This window comes from Chiloscyllium punctatum, chromosome 26, assembly GCF_047496795.1.
Source record: "Chiloscyllium punctatum isolate Juve2018m chromosome 26, sChiPun1.3, whole genome shotgun sequence".
NCBI lineage: Eukaryota > Metazoa > Chordata > Chondrichthyes > Orectolobiformes > Hemiscylliidae > Chiloscyllium > Chiloscyllium punctatum.
This window is the reverse complement of record NC_092764.1, coordinates 46,302,657-46,325,425: the sequence shown is the minus strand read 5'-3', so window position 1 is coordinate 46,325,425 and position 22,769 is coordinate 46,302,657. Positions and strand designations below refer to the sequence as shown.

Below are 22,769 nucleotides of genomic sequence, written 5' to 3'. Positions count from 1 at the left end.
TCTGTACTTCTCTAAATAACTTCTCTATTAATGCACAGTGGGACAATAAATGTTCTTTTAAGATATATTAAGGGCATTAAAAGCAACATGTGACCTGGTGGAGATTAGGAAAGTCTTTCAAATGCTGGAATATGTGACCAAGCATTACCAGGAGCCTATTAACGGGACAATTATTTTTCCTAAAATTGTATCACAATGTTAAGAAGCATTCCATACTGTATAAAATTTCCATGACTTCAAGCATTAAAATCCATGGCCAACTTTTTGAATGGCTTTCAAATACAAGAGCAGAAGCAAGTTCCTTGCTCCTTTTTGCTTTGTATTCAAAAAACCTCGAACTAGTCCTTTTTATTTACTTTCTCAAACATCAATGAAGCCACAGATCTCAGCTTGAGCAAAAAAGATGAATAATGATTCCTCCTTTGGTATTCAGTGACATCATTTGAGCTGTGTATTTTAACGGAAGGATATTAGAGCTCTTGTCCATGGAAGGTAATGAGGTCTAGCTCTGAAGTACTACTAGATTAAAATGAAATACGAACCCTATTACACTATGTTGCTGCAATTATTATCAGTAAGTTGCAATATAAATATGCAAATTATTTTGCTTGAACTTTAACATTTTCTGTAGAGGCTATTCATCTCCTTAAAGTATTACTTAAATCGGTAAAGAGTATTCATACATCATTGCCTGCCATTTTGAGAACAAATATTAATCAATTTTCACATTGCATTGGTGCTGAAGAGCTGTAATCTGTTCCTCGGCAGTGACACAGCCGAAACGATGGTACTGAGCCAGTCCCAGAAATCATTTGGTAATACAGTGGAACATGGTATTTAATATAGAGTTCCAAACACATCAGGGAAGTTCAAGATAACAATCATGCAGGCAGCATTACTATTCTTCATATGGTATCACAATAACATTTTTGAAAAATATAAAACTAAATCAAAATGATAAGTAATCATAACAAATGAAGATTGCTTTTGTAGTTAAAATGTAATATTTTTCTAGTTTAATCAATTGTAAAGAAGATAAATGCCTTTCGGCTTTCATTTAATCTAACCAAGGAGTATGAAATCTTCAGATAATTCTGCCAAACTGCGAGCCCAAATTAAAGCCACAATCTTGATGAACCCTGTAGATTCAATAATGCTAACTTTCACCAGAGTAAAGAATGTATCAAGGGGCAGAAACTAGCTTCTGTGTGGAAATCAAAAGAGCAAAGAAAAGAGAGTTTAAAAAAACAATTTACTGTAATATCACATTTTATATGCAGTGGAAATGATTCTATAGAATTACAAATAAAGAGTTCTCATGTTCAACAAAATTGAAGGTTCTGTTAGTGGGGTTTGTACTCTTTGTTCATGAAACAGTTCAAAAATGCTGAATTTAAGCATGATCTAATACTATGCTGTTAGTATTTAAAACAAAGGAGGGCATCTATGCTCCATTCCCTTTTCTGAATTGAGGCCTTTAATGGACCCAAATTGCTACTGCATTTTCTCACTGCAGCATTTTTAATGTAAATAATGAGCTGGAAATTGAAGTCAGTGGAGAAGCGACAATGCTCACCACAAGTCTCAAATGAAACTGGTCATAAAGATGATATGATCTTTGTGGATTTCCTCTTTATAATGTCAGTTTGAATCAGGTACTAAGGCAAGAAGATCTACATCCTTCCAGCAACAATTGTTGTCATGCAGCAAATCACTTTCAAGCATTCTCACAGACAGCAAACAAGAATGTAAGAGCAGCTAAATCTGTTCATATTTAATTTAAATTTAACTGATATCAAAAAAGTTATCTTGAAAATGCAGATTTTTTATGACAATGAAGAAATTTGTTGTTTCACAAATGTAATTTTGTTATTAGGCCCAATGAAATTGATTAGCAGTAATTATAAATTTAGTATGTTATTTTCAAACAGACAAGAGGACAGAACATATTTACCCTTCAACATTTCGAATGTTAAAAAAAATCTCATTCAACAATGTATAATTTTTAAAAATAGTGAAATCACTAGCGTTAGGAGGAGAAAAAGATTTCATTAATTAGGTGATTCCTATTTGACTTGGAGGGCTTCAGCAATGCAACCGAGAATCACTAAAGGCAATTTAACATTTTTCATATTTAACTACACATGTCCAGACTCTAGAAGTTACTACCAGCTTCAGAGGAGTAAAAAAGACAAATACTGGATAGTTTCATTGTCAATACTCCTGCAAAATGTTGGCCAAAATTGTCTTTGCTGTTGCATTCATTAAGATGATACAATGCGCACTATAACAAAGGTAGCTTTGACATGAACTAGAATTGCTACTTTTTGCCAAGTCTACAACTAAACAAGGGCACTTTAGGATCCAGATAGCAGAAGAACTGGCTTGAGCTTTAATGTTTTCTTCACTGCTAATCAAAATTCATCAAAACCTTTGAAGAGATTAAAATAAATTCCTCCACACCATCAAGTGCAGAATTCAGTAACTTTAATGTTGGCTAGTTTAAACATTTGAAATTCTGCACTGCCTATTCAACAAAAAAAAACAGACCAACAAGACACAATTTGAGATAGATTTATATCCCAGATGAACCGAAAGCATTGAAATGTGCTTAAAAATACTTCAGACTATCTAAATAGTGCTGGATGGAGCTGAGTAGGCTCCAGGGCAGCTGAACACATAATCCCATTTATTACAAGCAGTCTGGTAATAATTATTACATCAGGCATATCCCAGTCATACCTTCCTTTGGCAGTAAACCTTGTCATGTTTAGACAGATGCAGCTTATGGAGTTTTGATTATCAGCGTCAAATCATCCAGATGCAGCCAATTGATCATTGTATAACAGTAATACTATTCACTCTGTCAAAGAGAGAGCATTTTCTCATTCATGCTGCTTTTATTTTACAAGGCATTAACATTCTGTTGAAAGAAAGTCAGGAATAGTGCAAGAATAGATTTTGAGTGATCCCATTTAAAGTGAGAACAGTAAAAATGTTGTGATCCTTAATGAACATATTTAACTGATACTATGAAATGATTGCATACAAGCTACATTCCAATCAATACTCTATACAACAAAGATATTTTAAAACCTTAAATTGAATGCCTCAGAAATTACGTTGAAAGAAATATTGGACAAACACTATTCACCTTTAATAGAGGAATTTCATCATGAAAATCTCAGGTAATCGAAACCTTAAAATAGAAAAAGGAGTGACAGCAAATCAGCAGGTCATTTTGTACCCCTCCCCATTGTAATTTACATTATATTGCAAGCATATTCCGCAAACACAAATGAGAAAATTACTAATTCAATTGGTTTGAAGTGATGGCTAAGGACTGAAGATTGGTCAGGACATCAGATCTTCCCAAAACAGTACTATGGGATACTTTACATGCATCTGAATTGTGGTTTGAGCAAGAGTGGAGGAGTGTATCATCACCTGGTCCCACTACTCTAGGGATCACAACTGCTATGATCGCAGCTGATGTTTTTACTGGGCAAGCCAGATCGCAGACTGAAACCTGTAATGATAAAAACAAAATATGATCTTTTTTAGTTTTAGTACGTTGGTCTTTCACTGAAAGTTAAACACAATGCTATTGATCCAATTCTAACAATAAAACAGAGACGTATTGAATCAAAGAAAAAATAGAACAGAATAAACCAAACTATTTACATGTAACAAGTTTAAATATTTAGATACAACCAGTAAAGTACAATCCCATTAATCCCAAAAGTACTCCTTTACAGTACTCACACCAGAGAGAATTCCCTTCTCTTTCACATCTATGGGGTTTAATTTAACTCTGGCTTCCATTCCCCATCTTCAGAATCTGATAGCCTCTTCCTGAAGTCTTCACACAACTGAGCTTGGTCTTAACTCAACTTGAAATAACTCCTTCAAGTGTGTAAGCAAACACTTCTGTTCTAGAACTTTCTTACACTGAAGTAACGTATTTCTTAACAGTTCTTGACAACCACCTTTCGTCAGGTGTAATGACTGAACTCTTTTTCCAAGCTATTGCTGTTACCTCATTGGCCCCCAAAATAAATCTATTGAAAAAACCCTAAATGAACTGCATTGTTTATTTTATTCAGTCGTAAACTCTCCCCATCTGAAATTCTCATTAGCCTCCATGAAAACTCTCTCAGACCACTGTTTTTCAAAAGAATTCACTGCGGTTACAAGTTGCTTATTAAATCCACTCAGACACAGAGACAAAGCCATATGCCATTAACACAAACTCAAATTCTAAAATGACTGACATTAAAATATGGATAAATCACATAGCTTCCATTATATAACTTATAATAAAAACATTGTTTCCACTTATTAAGATGAGTAATTAAGTCTCTCATCTAAAATCAGGATTTAAAAATAAAAGCAAATATCATTACAAGCACAGCAGCAGGAATAGACACTCAGCCCCTTAAACCTGTTCTGCCATTCTAGATCATAGCTAATGACCTATTTCCACACCATACTTTCATATTATCTCTATACCCCTTAAGTTATCAATAAACAGATACCTAAAAAAAAATCTGCTTTGGAATTACTTAATGATTGAGCTTCCATAGCCCCCTGGGGTAGGTAATTCCATAGATCCACCACCTCCTGAGGGAAGAAGCTCCTCCTATCTCCATCTTAAATGGCTTGTCATTTAGTCTGCTATTCTCGGTTGCAGACTCCAACAGCCAGAGGAAACATTCTTTCTACAGTTACTCTGCCTACACCTTTAAGAATTTTGTAAGAATTCTATGAGATCATTTCTTATTCTTCTCAACTCTTCTCAACAGGCCCAGTCTCCCCCAACTTTCCTCACAGGACAGTTTGACGATCCCAGAAGATGAGAGAGCCGAAAGTAACATTGCTCAGAAATCAGCTTCAATTAATCTAGCTTTTTGCAAACAGACATTCGTCAACAACCAGCTTACGACTTTGCTATGATGTCACTATTTGATTGTTATCAAAACGGACAGCCACAGCAGTAACTCTCCACTCCCTCTCAGACAATAAATACATTTATACTTCCACGTTACCAACTGTGTAAAAGTATAAATGTTTAAAGAAGCTAAAAGACCCATAAAAATGCTCACTTCATAAAGGAATAAAAAAGGATATCTGTCTGCAAAATTTCATGTTAAAAAAACCTTCCTCGCCATTAGAGAAAGTCTTGAAGTCAAAGAGTCATGATTGTTCCGAAGTTTGTAATTTTAATGTTCTGGCATTGTGGTCAAGTTGCTGATCATGTACAGTTACCTCTGAAATCTTGGCAGGCACAGTTTGCTTAGGAAATGCACTATTCAGAAGTTTCTTCAATCATTCTCTCATAAGAGCAAATAGATTTCATCACAAACTCAAAACGAGGCTCATTTTCAAATTAGGACAGATCAGCATAGCAACCTATCCTCACAGGCTACTTGTTCCCCAATTCACTCCAGATAATAAAGGACTCTGCTTCATCACATTACTGTTCAAATAGCTCCACCAGTGATCTACAGCAGGACAAGCAAGTATCAATCATATGATTTCTAGAAAGCCTTCTTTTAAAAATAAGTCAATTCACAACTACCTTTCAATAATTTATCACTCCAGGTATTTCCACATAACTTGAAATAAATAATTTCTTCCACGATCCTTTAGAGCCTAAGCTCTCCAGGCAATAATATATGAAGTATCTTCCTTATAATAGGCAAATAATGCATCAATTTAATTTCTCATTGAACAGATGTCTGATCCAATAATGCATCATTTCCTTAGTACTGCAATGTAGAGAGAGACTAGAGTATGTGCTGAAAGCCTAGACTGGAGTTCCAACACAGGAGCCTCTGACCTGGCAACAAGAGTGCTACACTGGACCAAACTGACATGAAATGATTCATGTAAAGCTCAGTATAGTTATTAGGCAAGGATTAGAGAGAGCATTTAGTGTTTCAGTTTTAAAGTCATGAAAAGGGGAAAGCTTTTAAAATTCCTACATTTTGAAAAGTGTTACAAACATACAAAATAGGGAGAGAATAGGGACTACTCAGTCTGTTGAACCTCATCCATTTTTCAACAAGATCTGTTTGTGTTTCCATTCCCACTTACCTCTGAAAATCTTTGATTCCTTTGCCTAACGATAATCTATCCACCTCCATGTTTTTGGGATAATGACCGTGCTTTTTAATCACCATCCAAGGCAGCTTTCAATGTCACACAACCATTCGAGAGAAATAATTTCTCCTCAGCTCTGTCCTAAGATGGTGAGATCTAATTTTAAAACAATGCCTCCAAGTTCTTGACTCACCCAAAAGTATACACATTGTTTCCATAGCCACCTTGTCAAGACCATTCAGGATCATATACTCGTCAATCAAGTCAACCCTCAATCTCATTAACTGGAATGGAAACAGGCCCCAACTTTCTGACATACCCTGCTGAGATAACTCACACAGTCGAACCATCAATTTGGTAAAGTTCTTATGCATCGTCTCCAATGCATTTACATTCTTCCCTAAGGAAGGAGACCTGAATTACACACCAGTGCTATATAGAGCCGAAGATAATATAGCTACTTTGATGTTCAATATCTCTCATATTAAAATATAACATTCCATTAGTTTTTGTAATTAAGTGCTGTACCTGCATTCTAACTCGTGCGACTCATGCACTAGAACATATAACTCTCTCTACACCTCTGTTTAAGTAGTTGCCTTTATCATTCTTCCTGTTAAAGAAAGTGCTTATGGTTTTAGCAAAAAGTCTTTTCATGTGGAAGTGGAAACATAATTGAAAAGAACAATGACCAGAAATCCATGAAGAGCAAATCAAATGGCATCATGGTCAACACCTAGTTTATTACTGAATATCAGGTTATATTGACCAATTGTGTAAATCAGTGCTGTGACCATTTTTTTTTTGCCTTATTGATTAACATTCAGATAGATGTAACTAAAGTGATCTGTTTAAATCCTCTCTCGGCTTGCATGAAGATTTTTAGCTCTGATGTCACTGAGCTAGGAAGTTGATTTGCAGATGTCTTGTCCTCTGTCTAGTTGGTATCCTCAGTGATTTGGAGCCTCCTGTGAAGCACTGCTGTACTGAGTCTTCTGGAATTTATTGAATTTTATTCCTACTGCTTCCAGTCTGCAAATCAACTTCCCAACTTACATGCCTACAACTAGAGTTAAACCCTCTCTATTCGGTTGTTCCAAGCTTTTGTGCCAGGTTTCTAGGAAGAGAGCAATGATTGCCAGCATTGACCCCTGTAACACTGTGACCCAGAAATTCCAATCAGGATCAGAAACATTTCTAGACTATTAGCTTAAATGAGTTGGATTCCTCTGAATTAATCAGCTTTAAAGAGCTTTTCTGGAAGGTTCTAAACTGGAGAAATGTTATCAGAGTTGTCAATTTGCCAAGCAATTCCCCTAGTTGCAGTGGAATTTTTGCAAGATCCTGATGCACAGCTTCTGTCTACACTGCTGCCATGACTACCTGGCCATCAGGATATCTCTGACTTTATCAGCGCTACACAAATGCAAATTTCTGTGCTGGGGAAGATGAGGAAGAACATTGACACTTCATATGGAACTTTCAACACCTAGTTGAATTAGTTTGAAAACTCATTGAAATCACCAAGAGGCTTCCCATGGTTCTTGAACCAAGATACATGGATCTCCAGATTACCTGACCAGACGTTGGGGGAGAATTGAAAATGATGGGGCTAAACACGAAAGTTACTAGACGGCTGTGCAGAATATGAGAGAGATGTGAAGTTGAATCTTATCTTGGCAGTGTTGGTGAGCTTATTTACACTATGGATGTTTACAGTACTGATTCTAAAAGCCATCATAAAACTGCTGTAGATTTATAAACATATTGATATTGAACAGTTTCATTAATATAACTCCATAGCTAAATATTTAATGGAAATTAGTGCTTTGTCAGTAGCATAGGAGACTTTTTCTTTGTCCTGTTTATGACCTCCCCAAAACAAAGTCCCACCATGGGAATTAGTTAAGTTTGCAAGAGAAACAGAAATTGCTGGCAATCTCAGCAGGTCTGGCAGCATCTGTGGATATGAACATTTTGGAAGGCAAGGTATCAACACAGGTTGACACGGTGGTGAAGAAGGCATACAAGTCAAGACAGTAAGACGACCATAAGGAACAGGAGTAGGCTGCTTGCCCGTCAGACCAGGTCTTCCATTCAAAAGGATCTCAGCTGATCCAACATTCATCATGTCCATTTTTTTCCCTTTCCTAGGTCATTTAATTCCCTGATGGATCAGGAATCCATTCTAGCTCAGCCTTAAGTATACACAAGGTGTCTGCCTCCACAACCCGCTGTGGCAAGGAGTCCTAAAGACTCTCAGCTCTCTAAAAGGAGAAATCCCTCCTCATCTCAATTTCAAATTGGCCCCTCTTAATTCTGAGGCAAATCCCTCTGGCCTTAGACTCTCCCACAAGGGGAACCATCCTCTCAGTATTTATCTTGTCAAGCCCCTTAAGAATCCTATATTTTTCAATGAGATCTCCTCTCATTCTCCTAAACTTTAGTGAGTAGAGTTCCAACCTGTTTAACCATTGCTCGTAAGTCAATCCCTCCATACTGGGGTTCATCCTAGTGAACCTTCTCTGAACTGCCTCCAATGAAATTATATCTTTCCTGAAATAAGGGGACCAAGATTGCTCACAGCACTCTGGATGTGGTCTCATCATCATCTTGAACAGTTACAGTAATACTTCCCTACACGTATGCTCCAACCCTTTGAAATAAAGGCTAACATTCATTAGCCATCCTGATTACCTGCTGTACCAGTATGATAGCTTTCTGTGTTTAATGCACAAGTACTTCAGAGTCCCTTTGTGTTGCAGCTTCCTATAGTTTTCCTCCACTTAAATAATCTTCTGTTCTCCTTTCCAAAATGAACAACTTTGCATTTTCGCACATCATACTCCATTTGGCAACTGTTTACCTATTTACTAAATGCATCAATATCTCTTTAAATTGCTTGTGTTCATCTCACAACCTGCCTTTCCACTTACTTTTGTGTTGTTTGTAAAATTGGCTATAGTATAGTACATTCATTTCCTTCCTCCAAGTCTTTAATATATTTTGTAAACAGTTGGAGTCGTTGCACTGATCCCTGAAAAATAACTCTTTAGCCCCACTTCTGGTTACTTGTCCATAGCCAATTGATTATTCCAAGCTTATAGGCTCTTGATTTATCTTAACGTTTTCGGAGGTACCTTGCCAAAACATCTTCTGGAAGTCCAAATACAAAACATATACTGGCTTCCCTCTATCCATTTTCTTTCAAGGAAGTCTCAACCACTAATAAATTAGTCAGACATGATTTCCCTTTCACAAAGGCATGCTCACTCTGCCTGATTAGACTCCAATTTTCCAAACATTCTGCTATTACTGCCTTAATAATTGATTCCAATACCTTCTAACAATAGATGTTCGGCTAATTGGTCTGCAGTTAGTGATTTTTGCATCCATCCCATTTTGAATAGGTGTGTCTCATTAGCAGTTTTCCAATCCTCTGGCTCTTCTCCAGAATCCAGCGAGGTTTAGAAAAATACAACCACTGGTCTACTATATTTGCAGCTACCACTTTTAGGATCCTAGGATTCAAACCATCCAGGTGAAGTGACTTAATTGCCTTTAGTCCAATTAGTTTGTTTAAGACTACTACTAATCGTGATGGTACTTCAGTCCTCCCCAGTGTTCTTTAGTATTAATGGGATGTTCAAAGTTATTTTCCAACATAAAGACTGGTGCAAAATATTGGTTTGCCTTCATTAGCTGGAGCATAGAAATGTAAAAGCAAGGAAGTCTTGTTCCAACTTTATAAAACATATGGAATACTTGTGCAGTTCTGGTCGCTATATTATCGGAAGGATGTGATTGCACTGGAGAAGTGCAGAGGAGATTCGTCAGGATGTTGCCTGTGACAGAATGTCTCAGTTATGAGGAGAGACTGGATAGGCTGGGTTTGGTTTCTTTGGAGCAGATGAGGCTGAGAGGGGATCTGATTTTCTTATACAAAATTATGAGGGCATGGTCAGGGTAGATCATGAGAATTTTCTCCCCATGGCACATGTGTTTTAAGACCAGATGGCATACATTGAAGGTCAGGTGCAAGTGGACTAGATGGGATTCAAGGAAAATGTTTTTCATCCAGAAGGTGTTTGAAATTTGGAACATGCTGCCCTAGAAGGTGGAAGAGGCAGGTACTCTTGTAACATTTAAGAAGCATCTGGAGGAGTACTCATAATGCCAATGTAATAATAGGCTATAGACCAACAGCACATAAATTGGATCAGTATAGTTTGGTGTTTGTTGGTTGGCATAAATATTGGCAGGCTGAAGGGCTGTTGGTATGTTACATGACCCAATGACTTTCTAAAGAATTGGATTTTACCAGCACTTTGTGGGAAGGCTGTGAGATGGTATGATTGGCAAGATGGCATGGGAAGGCAATATGTGGCAACTGATCATCCAGCCCAGGACTCAACCAAACTATTTAAGATGATAATCAATGGCCTCATCCCATCTCCACTGGCTTTTTGCCAATGCCTGGGGTAATTCTCTGGCTCCCTCATATGGGGAGACCACTATATACACATCAGCAGTTTGGAGAGGTGGGATCCTCCCCTTTCAGGCACACTTTACCCATGATGGCAATGACCACACCCACAATTATGCCAACACACATTAACTGGCCTCCCCTTAAACATGCCTCAATACCCTCACTTGCTGGGTTATGAGCTCATCGTCCATCGATGTATTCTCCTCCACAAGTGCAGCTCCTGCAACAACCACCATAAAATAGCAACTCTCCAATTGGTCGTAGGCTCATAGAAGCAGGAAGCCATCCTTGATCGACATGGGAATCCTGGTGGCAGCCACCTAACGGGTTGCTGCTGATATGGTGCAGCCCTGGACCCTAAGCAAGTTCATCTCCCTCTTTTAGTCCTAGTGATGGAACTTATACTGTCTCCATTAAATCCAGCCCAATTTCATATCACCTATCTTTATCACATAGGAAATGCTGACATCAACTTTTCCAATAAACCCCATGTATGTTGTCTTGTGAGGAAACAGTAATGATGACCTGTGTCATGTATACTGGCAATAATGATTGTATCTTTTGAAGCATTTGAGGCTTCAAACATTTGTGCTTTTAATCACAGAATTCCCTTCATGGGACTTCATCTCATCTTTGTTCAATGTAATATATTGCTGCAAACTCTTGGTTTGCCAACAATACAATTAAAAGATTCCAGAGGGAAAATATCTTTTATGCAGCACAGAGTGATAATCACACAATTCACAGCTTTGGAATATATAACTCAACAGAAAATACTGAATTTTTTCCAAGTATAAATATAATATGCAGTCTTAAATGTTCATACGCTCACCATAATAATTTGTGACCAGAATCTCATAACAAATAGCAGATCGCAGTGTTAATCTCTCTTTTCCAAAACTTCAATACCAATATTTCTGCATAACTCTAACTACTGTAAAAATAGTATGGTTCCCATTTTAAATTTGTTTAATTGAGCGAGCAGCAAAACCATGGTATTCAAAACTGGCAGGTCTTTGTTTTACATTTCAAGTTTAACTCAGCGATCAACGTATAATGTTCTTGACCTGTTGTGCTAATACACAATACTTGCAGATCACCTGCTGAGGAAAGGAAAATATTAACTTTATTTTTTTTTAAAAATGTTACTGTGGCTGAATCTAGCCATGAGGTTGCAAGAAAAGGCAAGATTGTGCAATGTCATCAATTCTCATGATGACATACTTGTGTTCCCTTAGCATATTACACAGTGAGAATTGACCCTTTACACACCAGGGAATTGCCGCAACTTCTGCAGAGTAAAAAGTGTTAATTAGACCTTTACTCTAATAATTGTTAAGAGACAAATAAATTCCAGATGCTGGAATCCAAAGTAGATAAATAGGAGGCTGGAAGAATACAGCAAGCCAGGCAGGATCAAGAGGTGGAGAAGTCAACATTTCAGCTTTAACTTGTGTCCTGAAGAAGGGTTATACCCAAAATGTTGACTTTTCTATCTCCTGATGCTGCCTGGCTTGCTGTACTCTTTACTGTAATAATAGCTATTGCAAATGTGTGTAAGATGTCACAACTAGGTCAAATCACATGGAATTGGGGCCTGGGTAAGTAGGGTTCCTGTCTTAATAGTTATATAGTTATAATTAAAGTTGCTAATGTCATTGATGCTACCTCCCATCAATAATCCAAATTTGATCATACAACATGGTGACAAGCAGTGATCAGACCTATAGAACTAACAGCAATGGAGTGCCTCGCATCAGAACAGTGCAGCAGATGACGTATGAGTTTAGCTGAGCAATCTGACTATAAAAGAGGGTGAAAAGCCTGAAGAGGCAGTGGAGTGGTCAAAAGACTCCACAGACAAGCTAGTCACCAGATCACAAGATGGGAAACTCTGTGATCAAGGACAGGGAAAGCTCACAACGGGTCACAGTAAACTGAAAAAAAATTTATCCACACCAAGTAATGGATAGCTGCTGGGTAGAGGTCTTCAGAGGTAGGAAGGGCACATGAAATTTATACAAACATAAAGCATGAGACAATTTAGTGCATGGTCAATATGGTGTTTAGGTTACTTCAAGCCCAAAGTAATCTAATCCGTCTTTTTTAAGATGGCAGCAGATGACTAGTGGTGCTTTGCACAAATCTATGTTGGGATCACAGTTATTCACCTTATACATTTACGATCTGGATAAAGGAAAATGGCATTGTTGCTAAGTTTGCAGATGACATAAAGACAGGTGGAGGGACAGATAGTGTTGAGGAGGCTGGGAGGCTGCAGTGTACAGGAAGCATTGCCAAACAGAGAGACCCAGAGGTTCAGGTATATATTTCCTTGAAAGTGGCATCACAGATAGACAGGGCATTTGGTACATTTGCCTTCACTGGTCAGACCATTGAATATAGGAGTTGGGACATCATGTTGAGGTTGTACATGATGTTGGTGAGACCACTTTTGGAGTACTATGTTCCGCTCACCCTGCCATAGGAAGGATATTATGAAATTGGAAAGGATATTACTGGGAATGGATAGTTTGAGTTATAAGGAGAGGCTGGATAGGCTGAGTCTTTATTGCCTGGAGTGTAGGAGGTTGAGGGGTGGCCTTATAGAAGTTTACAATATCACGAGAGACCTAGATAAGTTGAATGGCAAAGATCTTTTCCCTAGGGTAGGGGAATTCAAAACAAGAGGGCATAAGTTTAAGTTGAGAGGAAAAAGATTTAAAAGGAACCTGAGGGGCAGCATTTTCACACAAAGACTTATTCGTATATGGAATAACCCGTCAGAGGAAATGGTAGATGGAGCTACAGTTACAGAATTTAAAAGGCATTTGATAGGTACAAGAATAGGAAAGGTTTAGAAGGATGTGGGCCAAAACGCAGGAAAATGGGACTGGCTCAGTTTGGGAAACCTGGTCAGCGTGGAGGTGTTGGTCTGCAGGGTCTGTTTCCATGCTGTATGACTCTAGGCTAGGAGAATGGATAAGGAAGTGACAGATAGAATACAAATGTGTGAAAGTGTGAGGTTATGCAGTTTGGTAGGAAGAATAGAGGCGCAGACTATTTCCTAAATGGGGAAAGGCCTTGGAAATCTGAAGCAATCAAATGGCAGCAGAGACTTGATGGGCTGAATGATCTATTTCTGAGCCATATGGTTTTATGGTCTAACAGTATCAGTCTTTCTGGTCGAACTGGAAGAATCTTACTGCACAAACAACACGACCTTTAATGCATGATAACTTATATCATACAGCATGTTATAGGGGCACACTCCCCCAGGTCTACTCTTACAATTTCTAAGTTCTCAAAACATCGTCATAATGTGTTTACTATGCTCAATCAAGCATGAATTCTTTCAGATCCTTTTAGGCCAAAGTGTTATGATTCCAGATCAGCACAAGTCAGAGTTTAGACTGAAACCAGTTTGACTGGATCATATTTGCTTTTTTTTGCATTTAATAAGGTGGTCGTTCACTGAAACATGGACACACTATGCTGCAGATTTGATTTTAACAATAAACAGAAGTTAGTTTGCAAAAGAAAAGATAAAATAGAATAAACCCTGCTATCTATATATAATACATTCTGAAAGATTTCAATACACAACAAATGTACACCAATCTATCTAAACAGCATCCTTTGACACGACACAAACACCAGAATTTTTTTTTCTCTATCACCATCTATAGGTTTGTCTTAGAAATCAGGACCCAGGTGTGTAGGGTTCCATAGATGTCTTCTCTTACCATGTCCTGTATTTTAGCATAGATACTTAAATTGTCGTCGTTGTTGGGTGCAGACTACTTTCTACCAACAACTCAGAACTGATCATACAATAGTACCCAGCTGAAGTAACAGTGAAAATGATTAAGGTCAGTTAGGGACCAAAAGGCAACTTCATATTTTTATAAAAACTGTCCTTGAGGAGTGTAGATATACAAGCTCCAGCAGTCCATCACAGTTAACTGTTTTTAGCAGGCAGCCTCTTGGCTTTGTGACTTTCTGTCACTTCCCGCTAACATCTCAATCACAGTGGATAACTAGTCAATCAATGATACTGTATTTAGATGAATCCTGACAATTAAAACTTCGGTGGTCTTACTTCTGGAGTAGCAAATGAGTCCATAACTCATATTGCTACTCAGCCATCAATAATTGGCCCAAAGTTAAAATTGTGTGGGTTATCTTTCAAAACTGTGCCAGTGCTAAATCCAGATCAATCCTGCAATCATGGCATAACTGAAGGGTCCTGACCATACCTCACAGCTACAGTAGCAACCCACAGTTGACATTGACACTACTTTTGTCTGTATGTAATGTGCTACAATATATTGCAGCTGTAAGTCACAATTGCCATCTATGAAGTGTCAGGTGGCAAAAAACTGCCTGAACCATTAAATGGAAGACAAGTTTCTTGCACTAAAGCATGACAATTTTTTTTGAGTATTCTGAAATTGCAATGCACAGACATATTGCCACTCTGAAACATTGCTCAACACATGAAACCTTATAGAATGGTAATATTGTTACATTCTTACTTGGTTGCAGCACATCCTTTGCAATTTGATGACACGTTGCTAATAATACTGATCTCTAATTTCTCACAGTATGCACTATGTCTGTGTTAAAGCCATGTGAGGAGCTCTGTAACAAGTTTCAATGCTATTAAGCTGAATGAGTTATGACAGCTGTAACCCAAGAGGGATCAGAGACAGAATAAAAACAGTCTGCACCACAGACAAATGATGATAAAGTGATCCGTTTAATCAACCGTCAAAGAAAATTGACAAAGGGTAAAACCCTTTGGAATGAACAATATGGTGTGACCTACCAATGAAACAGCTTGAAAAGCAGTACCTCAATGAAAATCAAAATTTTTTTTTGGAAATAAAGGTAGCATTTCAGCTATGAGTCATGCAGGGGATGTCCAAGATGCACCATTTGTCATCTGGCTATCCCAAGTGGACAAAATCAATTTGATCCAATGTAAGATGTTAGGTCTGCCTTGAAATTGAGATTTGAGTGGTACCTAGTTGTTGTACAAGTGTTACAGTAGCACAAAGAATGAACACTATAAACATTAAATATACAATGCTCTTTCCAGAAATATTGTCACAGGCAGACCTAGGGTAGTGCTAACCTAATCAATAAATCCACACATATATGTAGAAGTCGCAATAAAAAATTTCTGAAAACATCCTACGAAGGAAATTGATGACACAAGAAACAGGATGCTGTTGATCAGTTTTTGGGTGGGAAAGGAGGGCAAATCGCATGAATTGTGGGTTGTCTGGATGTTAAACAGAATACAGCAAGGGAGAAGAAGTGTAAAATCAAATCTAACCCATTTACCATTTTAATAATTGCAAAACAATATTTTCAACAGAATAAAACAAAGATAACTCCTGTAAATCTTAACTAAAGACAGAATTTTTTTTAAGTGCAATCAGTGTAGCAGCATCTGAAAGACATAAGACAAAGTTAAAGATTTGGTTCATGACCTTTTGTCAGAACTGAATTCAATATATAGATTCCATTTGAGCCTACAATAAAAGTAGCATTATGGTTACTGAATGAAATCATTCACTCATCCTGCTTATACTTTACAGAAAGATCCCTATAGTTCTCAGCCAAACACATTATCTTTCAACCATATAACGTCTCTTAAACTCCTTTGCATAGATTTCAAACATTGAAAATTATAAAATAAAATTACATGTTTAAGAAGGCATAGTCACCATCAGCATATCAGAGGTTGAGAAGAATTCTTCATGATAATCGCAGCCAGTGCAGTAATTGGAGCCATGTTATTGGCTTCACTATGGATTGCAAACTGGCCATCCAGCCAACTGAGCTAAACAATCCCTCTCATAGGGGCTCCTCTCTCATTAGAGAAAGATGGCTGGTTGTGGCATATCCTGTGGGTCATCATGCCTCAGGTGAAGGAAAGGTTAAGAAAGAGAATCCTTTATGGTAACCACAGCCAGTTCAAGAATTTAACACACATTGTTGTCATCACTGTACGGCACAACCCAGCTATCTGGCCAATGAAGCTAATCTTTTGTACATTTAAATTGTGAAGAGTGCACCGATTTATGACTGGTGGGGTTGGTAAAATCAACAAAAATGTTGACAGGTACAGAACCCAACAGCATTGCATTGATTAATGTTTACATCAGGTGCACTTCCTATATGTAAAGTGGGTCAGTTAGCTCAGTTGGCTGGATGGCTACTTTGTGATGCAGCGTGATGCCAACAATTCCGCACCGGCTGAGGCTACCATGAAGGTCTCTCCTTCTCAACCTCTCCCCTTATCTGAGGCATGGTGACCCTCAGGTTAAACTACCAACAGTTCTCTCTCTCTATCTCTCTCAAGAGAAAACAGCGCTATGATCTGGTAAGACCATGGCAACTTTTATGTAAACTCTTCCTGAAAGATGGATCTGTTTACAATATTTAAATATCCTGATTTTGACCAGCACTTAAATTTAGTTTCAGATACTGGATTTTGTAGGCATTCTAAAATTTACCATTGAAATGAAGGTGAGGAATTCATGGGTTCGTTCAGGGTGGACACATTGCTCCTACTATTCCTTGGACAAAGCATCCCAATTCGTTACCAGTCTGGAAACGACACCCTCAAGTCAATATACTCCCAAGCGAGGAGGGAAGGAGCTGGCTCCTGTTCTTTATACAACAATCTTTTACCTTGGCTGATCTCAAAAAGTTTGAACTAATGCAAACCTCACACCTAGCTCTCACAGCCACCATTTACTTCCAGCCACAGAGCTATAGTAGACACATCACCCAAAACTGTTACAGAAGACACTCTGCCTTGTCTCTTGGGCAAGGTGAAACACAATGGAAGGGAGTAAAGCTGAGTCCATGGAGAATAAGAAAATTAACATCTGCTGAGCCTGATAAAGGAAACAGCTCTTAACATCATGTAACTGATTGCAATTGGACTCAGGGACTTAGCATCATCCTCAATCTTCCAAACAATTCCTACTGTCTGCCCCTTCCCAACTCCCAGCACATCCTCTTCCTGCTGTTTTAACATGAGCAATTTGCAAATGGTGTGACTGAAATATCTCCTCAAAGGGCAGCATCCTGTCACCAAGCTACCCTTTGCTTACATGTGGAGAGTTCTTGGCACTGATCCAGCTCTCTCAGAGCCTGTGAACAGGATGTCGGACACTCCTGTTTTTAATCCATCAGCCAGGGCTCCCTGATTGGACCAGATTAACAGCCCCATATCAAGAAAATCATATTCTATATAAGGTCCATCTGGCTGACCTCATTACAATCACTGCAGTTTCCCAAGGCCTCTTGCTTTCCTACTCACCCACTTTTGTCGTACCAACCTTCCACTTTTCAAATTCCTGTTTCCGGACACCCAGGAATTGCTGCCTGTCTGAACAATGCACCCAGAAGAAAGACTCAGTACAACAACAGAGCCAAGATGAAGGGGCCTCATCACTCAATTTGACACTTGCAGCTATCAGCTCAGATACCAGTCAGTCTTGCATACTGAAGGCCAGTAGGGAAATTGTCAGTCAGTACCTGGCAAGTGGCCACAACTGATCTGCAGTCAGATTGGGGGTAACATTCACTTGGCAGGTCCCAGAGGACAGTCACAGATAGGTTTTGCTACAAAGGAGTCAAATGAGGATGTTGATGATTTGAAAGTCACAATGAAACGCTGGGTACATTGCACAGCCTGTCAGAAAGCTGTGGGAATCAACCTCCAAATGTGGAGGACATGATGCAGTGGCTGCCCTCTCTGCAGACTGCTCCGCCTTCTTGCTACCCTGCAGGCAATGCTACTGTAACCGCAGTCCCCACTACTTGCGGCAGCTGTCATGTGGGCAGATCACCAAGTTGTCTGCTGTGTAAGGCTGTAGCACTACTCTGCAGCAAATCCAGGACCTCAATACTAAAAAACCCTTCACAAGCTCTCCAGGAAACTTCTGGATATTTTGTGATTGAAAATGTCACTGAAAATTAAGTTTAAATTTGGCTGCATGGCCCTTTAAGAAATGCTACTGCAAGGACCATCCTGCAGTCCCATGCAGTGTCTCTGAAGAGTGCTGAACGGTTATGGTATCCAATGTTCTAGCTTCACATCAGTTGGTTTGCATATGTGATGATAGGATTGATGACAGCATTGATTCAAAATCTTCTGGAGACAGGGTTTTGCACAAACTTCTCTATTTGTTGCTCCTCTTCTTTTGCAGTTTGTGACTTTCTTCATGCAAGACCACGTAATGTATATCACAAATAGTTGGAATTTTATTGATTCAGATATCTCAAAGTTTGTTACAAGGCTAAAATACCATTGACTGACGCACAAAGGCTGAGTCCTATGTTTACTGACATTACTGTATATTGCAAACATGCAGCTGACCGACTCTACTATCTCCACTACACAGACAGAGTGACTGGAAGCAAGTTGGATACCTTTTACACTGGAATGTCACATGACCTAAATAGCATGTAACTGTCTTAAAGATACAGGCCGTTATTATGGAATCCATGCCATAATTCAACATTTGTAATACTATGCAAGTTGTAGAGAATGCAGCCTACAGTCCATCCTGACCTTAGAAAGTGGTGACAGAGTTACATATTTCCACTTGAAGTAGGGCTACATTATTGAATTTATAGTACACTGAGATGAAGATCAAGATGGGCACTGCCAGGGTTACCTGAGGCTTAAACACAAATAAGGAGGAAAAGCCATGTGGTGGACAGACCTGCTAGTGGTCAGCACAGAAGTCAAGACTGAAAAAATGCAGTACTCAGGAGCTAGCAACTGTGTACTAGAATGGGAGAGACTGAACTTTGTTGACCTCTCAGAAGTGCAATGCTTCACATGCAAAGGTTATTTTATCAGGAAGTGGCAGAAATCAGCAGACTCCCAGAAGGACGACAGCTTCCTATTGAAGCTGATGGCCAGAAACTGCAAGTGGCTGTCAAATTCACCACCAGCCTTATTTTTTTTTTGGTCATTTTTCTTTGGCCAGAAATACATTCAGCATTTTTCACTTGGCTGCACACAAGCATAATGGGGAATCATTCACTGACAGATTGTTTGCAAGAGCAAAGAATTCTATCAGCCTTTCTGGTCAGCACAAGAACCAGCAGGAGCAGTGTTTGGATTTGTGTGTCTGGTGGTCATCCCACAGGCAGAGTGACACATTGGCTTCACACAACTTGAAAATCTGGGCACCCTCTGGCCATTCAATCAATGTCAAGTTGTCATGATGGTTTCGGCCTGTGTTATTCCAAACTTTCCAATGAGTTTAGATTTACAAACTGGATCTTGGAGACGACTGTTGAAAGACATAGGACACTCCTCCTTAAAACCTACCCAATGCCAACTGTGACAAATCCATCTAGCATAGACAAAGACTAATCCAATGGCAGGTATATGAAAGCAAATGTGTCACATGCTGAAATGCATTCATATGCATGAGCAAATCTGGAGGGTCCCTTCAGTATTTAGCAACCACAGTCCCCAGAAAGGTCATGGTATGTTACATATGTATATACAGGAGGATCAAACAGCTGAGAATATATGGTCTGCAAACATATTCAATGAAGAAAAGAAAGCAGATGGTAAAGACAGCACCTTTGCCATTCCCCAACCTCACAACACAGTATCAGCCGCTCAAACTGCTTGGAAATGCCAGGCTTTCATTTAGCACTATATGATTCAACTACTTGCTACCACTGGGCAGATGTAAGAGAGTCACAAGCAACAGCCACACTTCCCCCTTATACACCCTGCAAACATCTAAAGAATCCTTTGTGCATCTTACTAATGGCCCCATTCATGACCTGCACAAACTCTGAACCAATTAATGTTCCACATAACTGGCCACTTACCAATGGAAGAAGACATCCCACAGGGATTGGCACTGTCAAATTTCCATGCTTGAGGTGGCTCACCTTTGATCTTTTTATTTGTGGACAATGTGCATGGAAGGTCTGCACATTACTTGCACATTTTATGCTTCCCTTCAATGATTCTCCTTTTCATTGATCTGTGTCCAGTTGAGCCAAGCTCAGAGAGGGTCATTCAACAGTCCCTGCCCCCTCAGTCAGTTCATTCTCCCTGATGAACGATATGCATAAAGTCCCTGTAGAGAAAAGATCTGCATTAGTACTAATAAGGTAAGAATAAATCTTTTCTAATTATATTTTACTTGCTGCTGATAGTAAGTCATGGTGGCCGAATGGTGTATGACATGTGAGTTGCTGACGCATAGTTGTATTCCCAGGTAGCCGTACACCTCTTCAATAGACTAGGAAATGCTATGCATCCCCAATATTTCCTTCTCTGCAGTTGTCAATGGGGAAATCTGTGGAGGACCACTTCCATCATTGCTTAGAAGATGTATGACCTGATAATGTGATTAATTCCTACCTTAAAATTAGAGGTAACAAAGGCACAAATGAGATTTTCATTAGCAGATGAATGAAAATAGGGGTGGCAATGCTATGGAGGGTGAAATTAAAAAGTCTTATTAATGGCAGACACATGGTTAGAAGTTCACCTCATGTTTAGACAAGTGACCAAGATTGTGAACAGTCTGTTCAACCTCATGTATTTACCAGATGGAGTGGATGTCTACTGAATGGTGTTTATAATGTAATTAGAACCTTACAACTGATATCACACCCACCCAGTTTTAAATACACCTCCGATTACTATTGGTATTACCATGCTTGTGCCATTCTGACAATTCTTCAAGCAGTCAATCTGGTGGACAGAGGTCGATGCACAGACTATCCTTCTATCTCCTTACCATCTCGGTTCTGGTGATGTGTGACCTGGAGAAATGGAAGGACTATAGAATGATGGATGGATATCAATATGGAATAAAAGCAGATTTCCTACAAACTTAAGATGCTAAAAAGATATTTCAATGTTACTCAGTACTTTAGGTTTTTACAGTATTAAAACACAAAAATTATAATTGCCAGAAGAGTAATAACTATTATTCTCCAAAATATCAATCATAAAAGAAATCTCACTGATTTAATATTAGAAGATGCACATTTGAGAGATTTTTTTTGGCTAGGGTCTAATTGTGTAATTACACAATGAAGAAATCAGTGATCTATTTTGCCTAACCTTGAATCCTTCCATACCTCTTAAGTAATATAACTTTCTCTAACCATTCTGAAGAATTTCAACAGCGAAATCCAGCCATTCTTTTGTAAACTGAGATTACGTTTCATTTTGTTAATTATGGCCATAATATAAGTGAATATAAAATGTATTTTTACACAAGCTTTTTTATCCCCTTCATTTCAAGCAGCATGCTGTCAAGAAGACTTTTAATTTGCTGGCTTTGTATTGTGTTGATCAAAGTGACCTTTGCTTAAGAACGGACACAAATCAATTTACTCTTGCACAACATTTGACAGATAGCAGTGTGACATATAATAAATGACAAGCAACCACAAACAATGAGAGAATCTAACTGCCAGCTGTTTTACAAACCAGCAATTCTCAGACAATGTTCCAACTCGGATTTATTTGTTCATCCGATAACACAGGTGGTAATAATAAATGGTCTTTTGCAAAAAAAAAGACATTGCATTTCACAGTCAATAACAGGTGAAGATTTGAGCTCTCACTTGTTGGAAGTAGTAATGTTGAATTATACCAGTGAAAAATGACCCTCCCATCAAACAGCCATTCTGTTGAGACAAGAGAAAGCCTTTTGGTCAGTTGAATTGAGGTTAAAAAAAAATATAACTACATGTGGATCTCCACTGATATTATTCAGTGAGTCGACAAATTGTGTAGACTGTGGTGAAAATGGTAGATTCTGGCAACACTTTCTTTTCATGGGTTCATCATAGAACTGATAAGAAAGTTCTGACTTTTTAAATGCAATGGGCATTTAAATGAACAGTGTCTGTATACTGGGGTGTTTATGGATTTAACTTTAACTCCCGTGCTCAAGCTAATCAGACCAACAGACTTTATTCTGGACTCATTTGTTTCTGAAAAGATGAAGTGAGTTTAATTCCTTAGGAAGAGAAAAATCAAATTCATATTGCTATCAGGCAGAGGTGTTAACAGTTAGTGTTAGAGACCAAAGAGGTAATTTTTTTTAAGATAGGCATCTTTAAAGACAGAAAGGCTTAAGGAGGA

The 22,769-nt window shown here is 38.5% G+C and overlaps 1 long non-coding RNA gene across 1 annotated transcript in view; it reads right to left on the bottom strand.

The window, feature by feature from the left end:
* The window catches only part of LOC140496167 (uncharacterized), a 36,664-nt gene extending 15,235 nt beyond the window's left edge, over positions 1-21,429 (bottom strand). Inside the window, exons 1-5 of the long non-coding RNA XR_011964192.1 lie at positions 21,324-21,429; positions 20,549-20,739; positions 3,448-3,529; positions 3,155-3,199; positions 2,743-2,863 (exon numbers count right to left, since the gene is read on the bottom strand). This is a non-coding gene — a long non-coding RNA (uncharacterized lncRNA). The remainder of the gene's footprint in view (positions 1-2,742; positions 2,864-3,154; positions 3,200-3,447; positions 3,530-20,548; positions 20,740-21,323) is intronic.
* Positions 21,430-22,769: the final 1,340 nt, after the last annotated feature.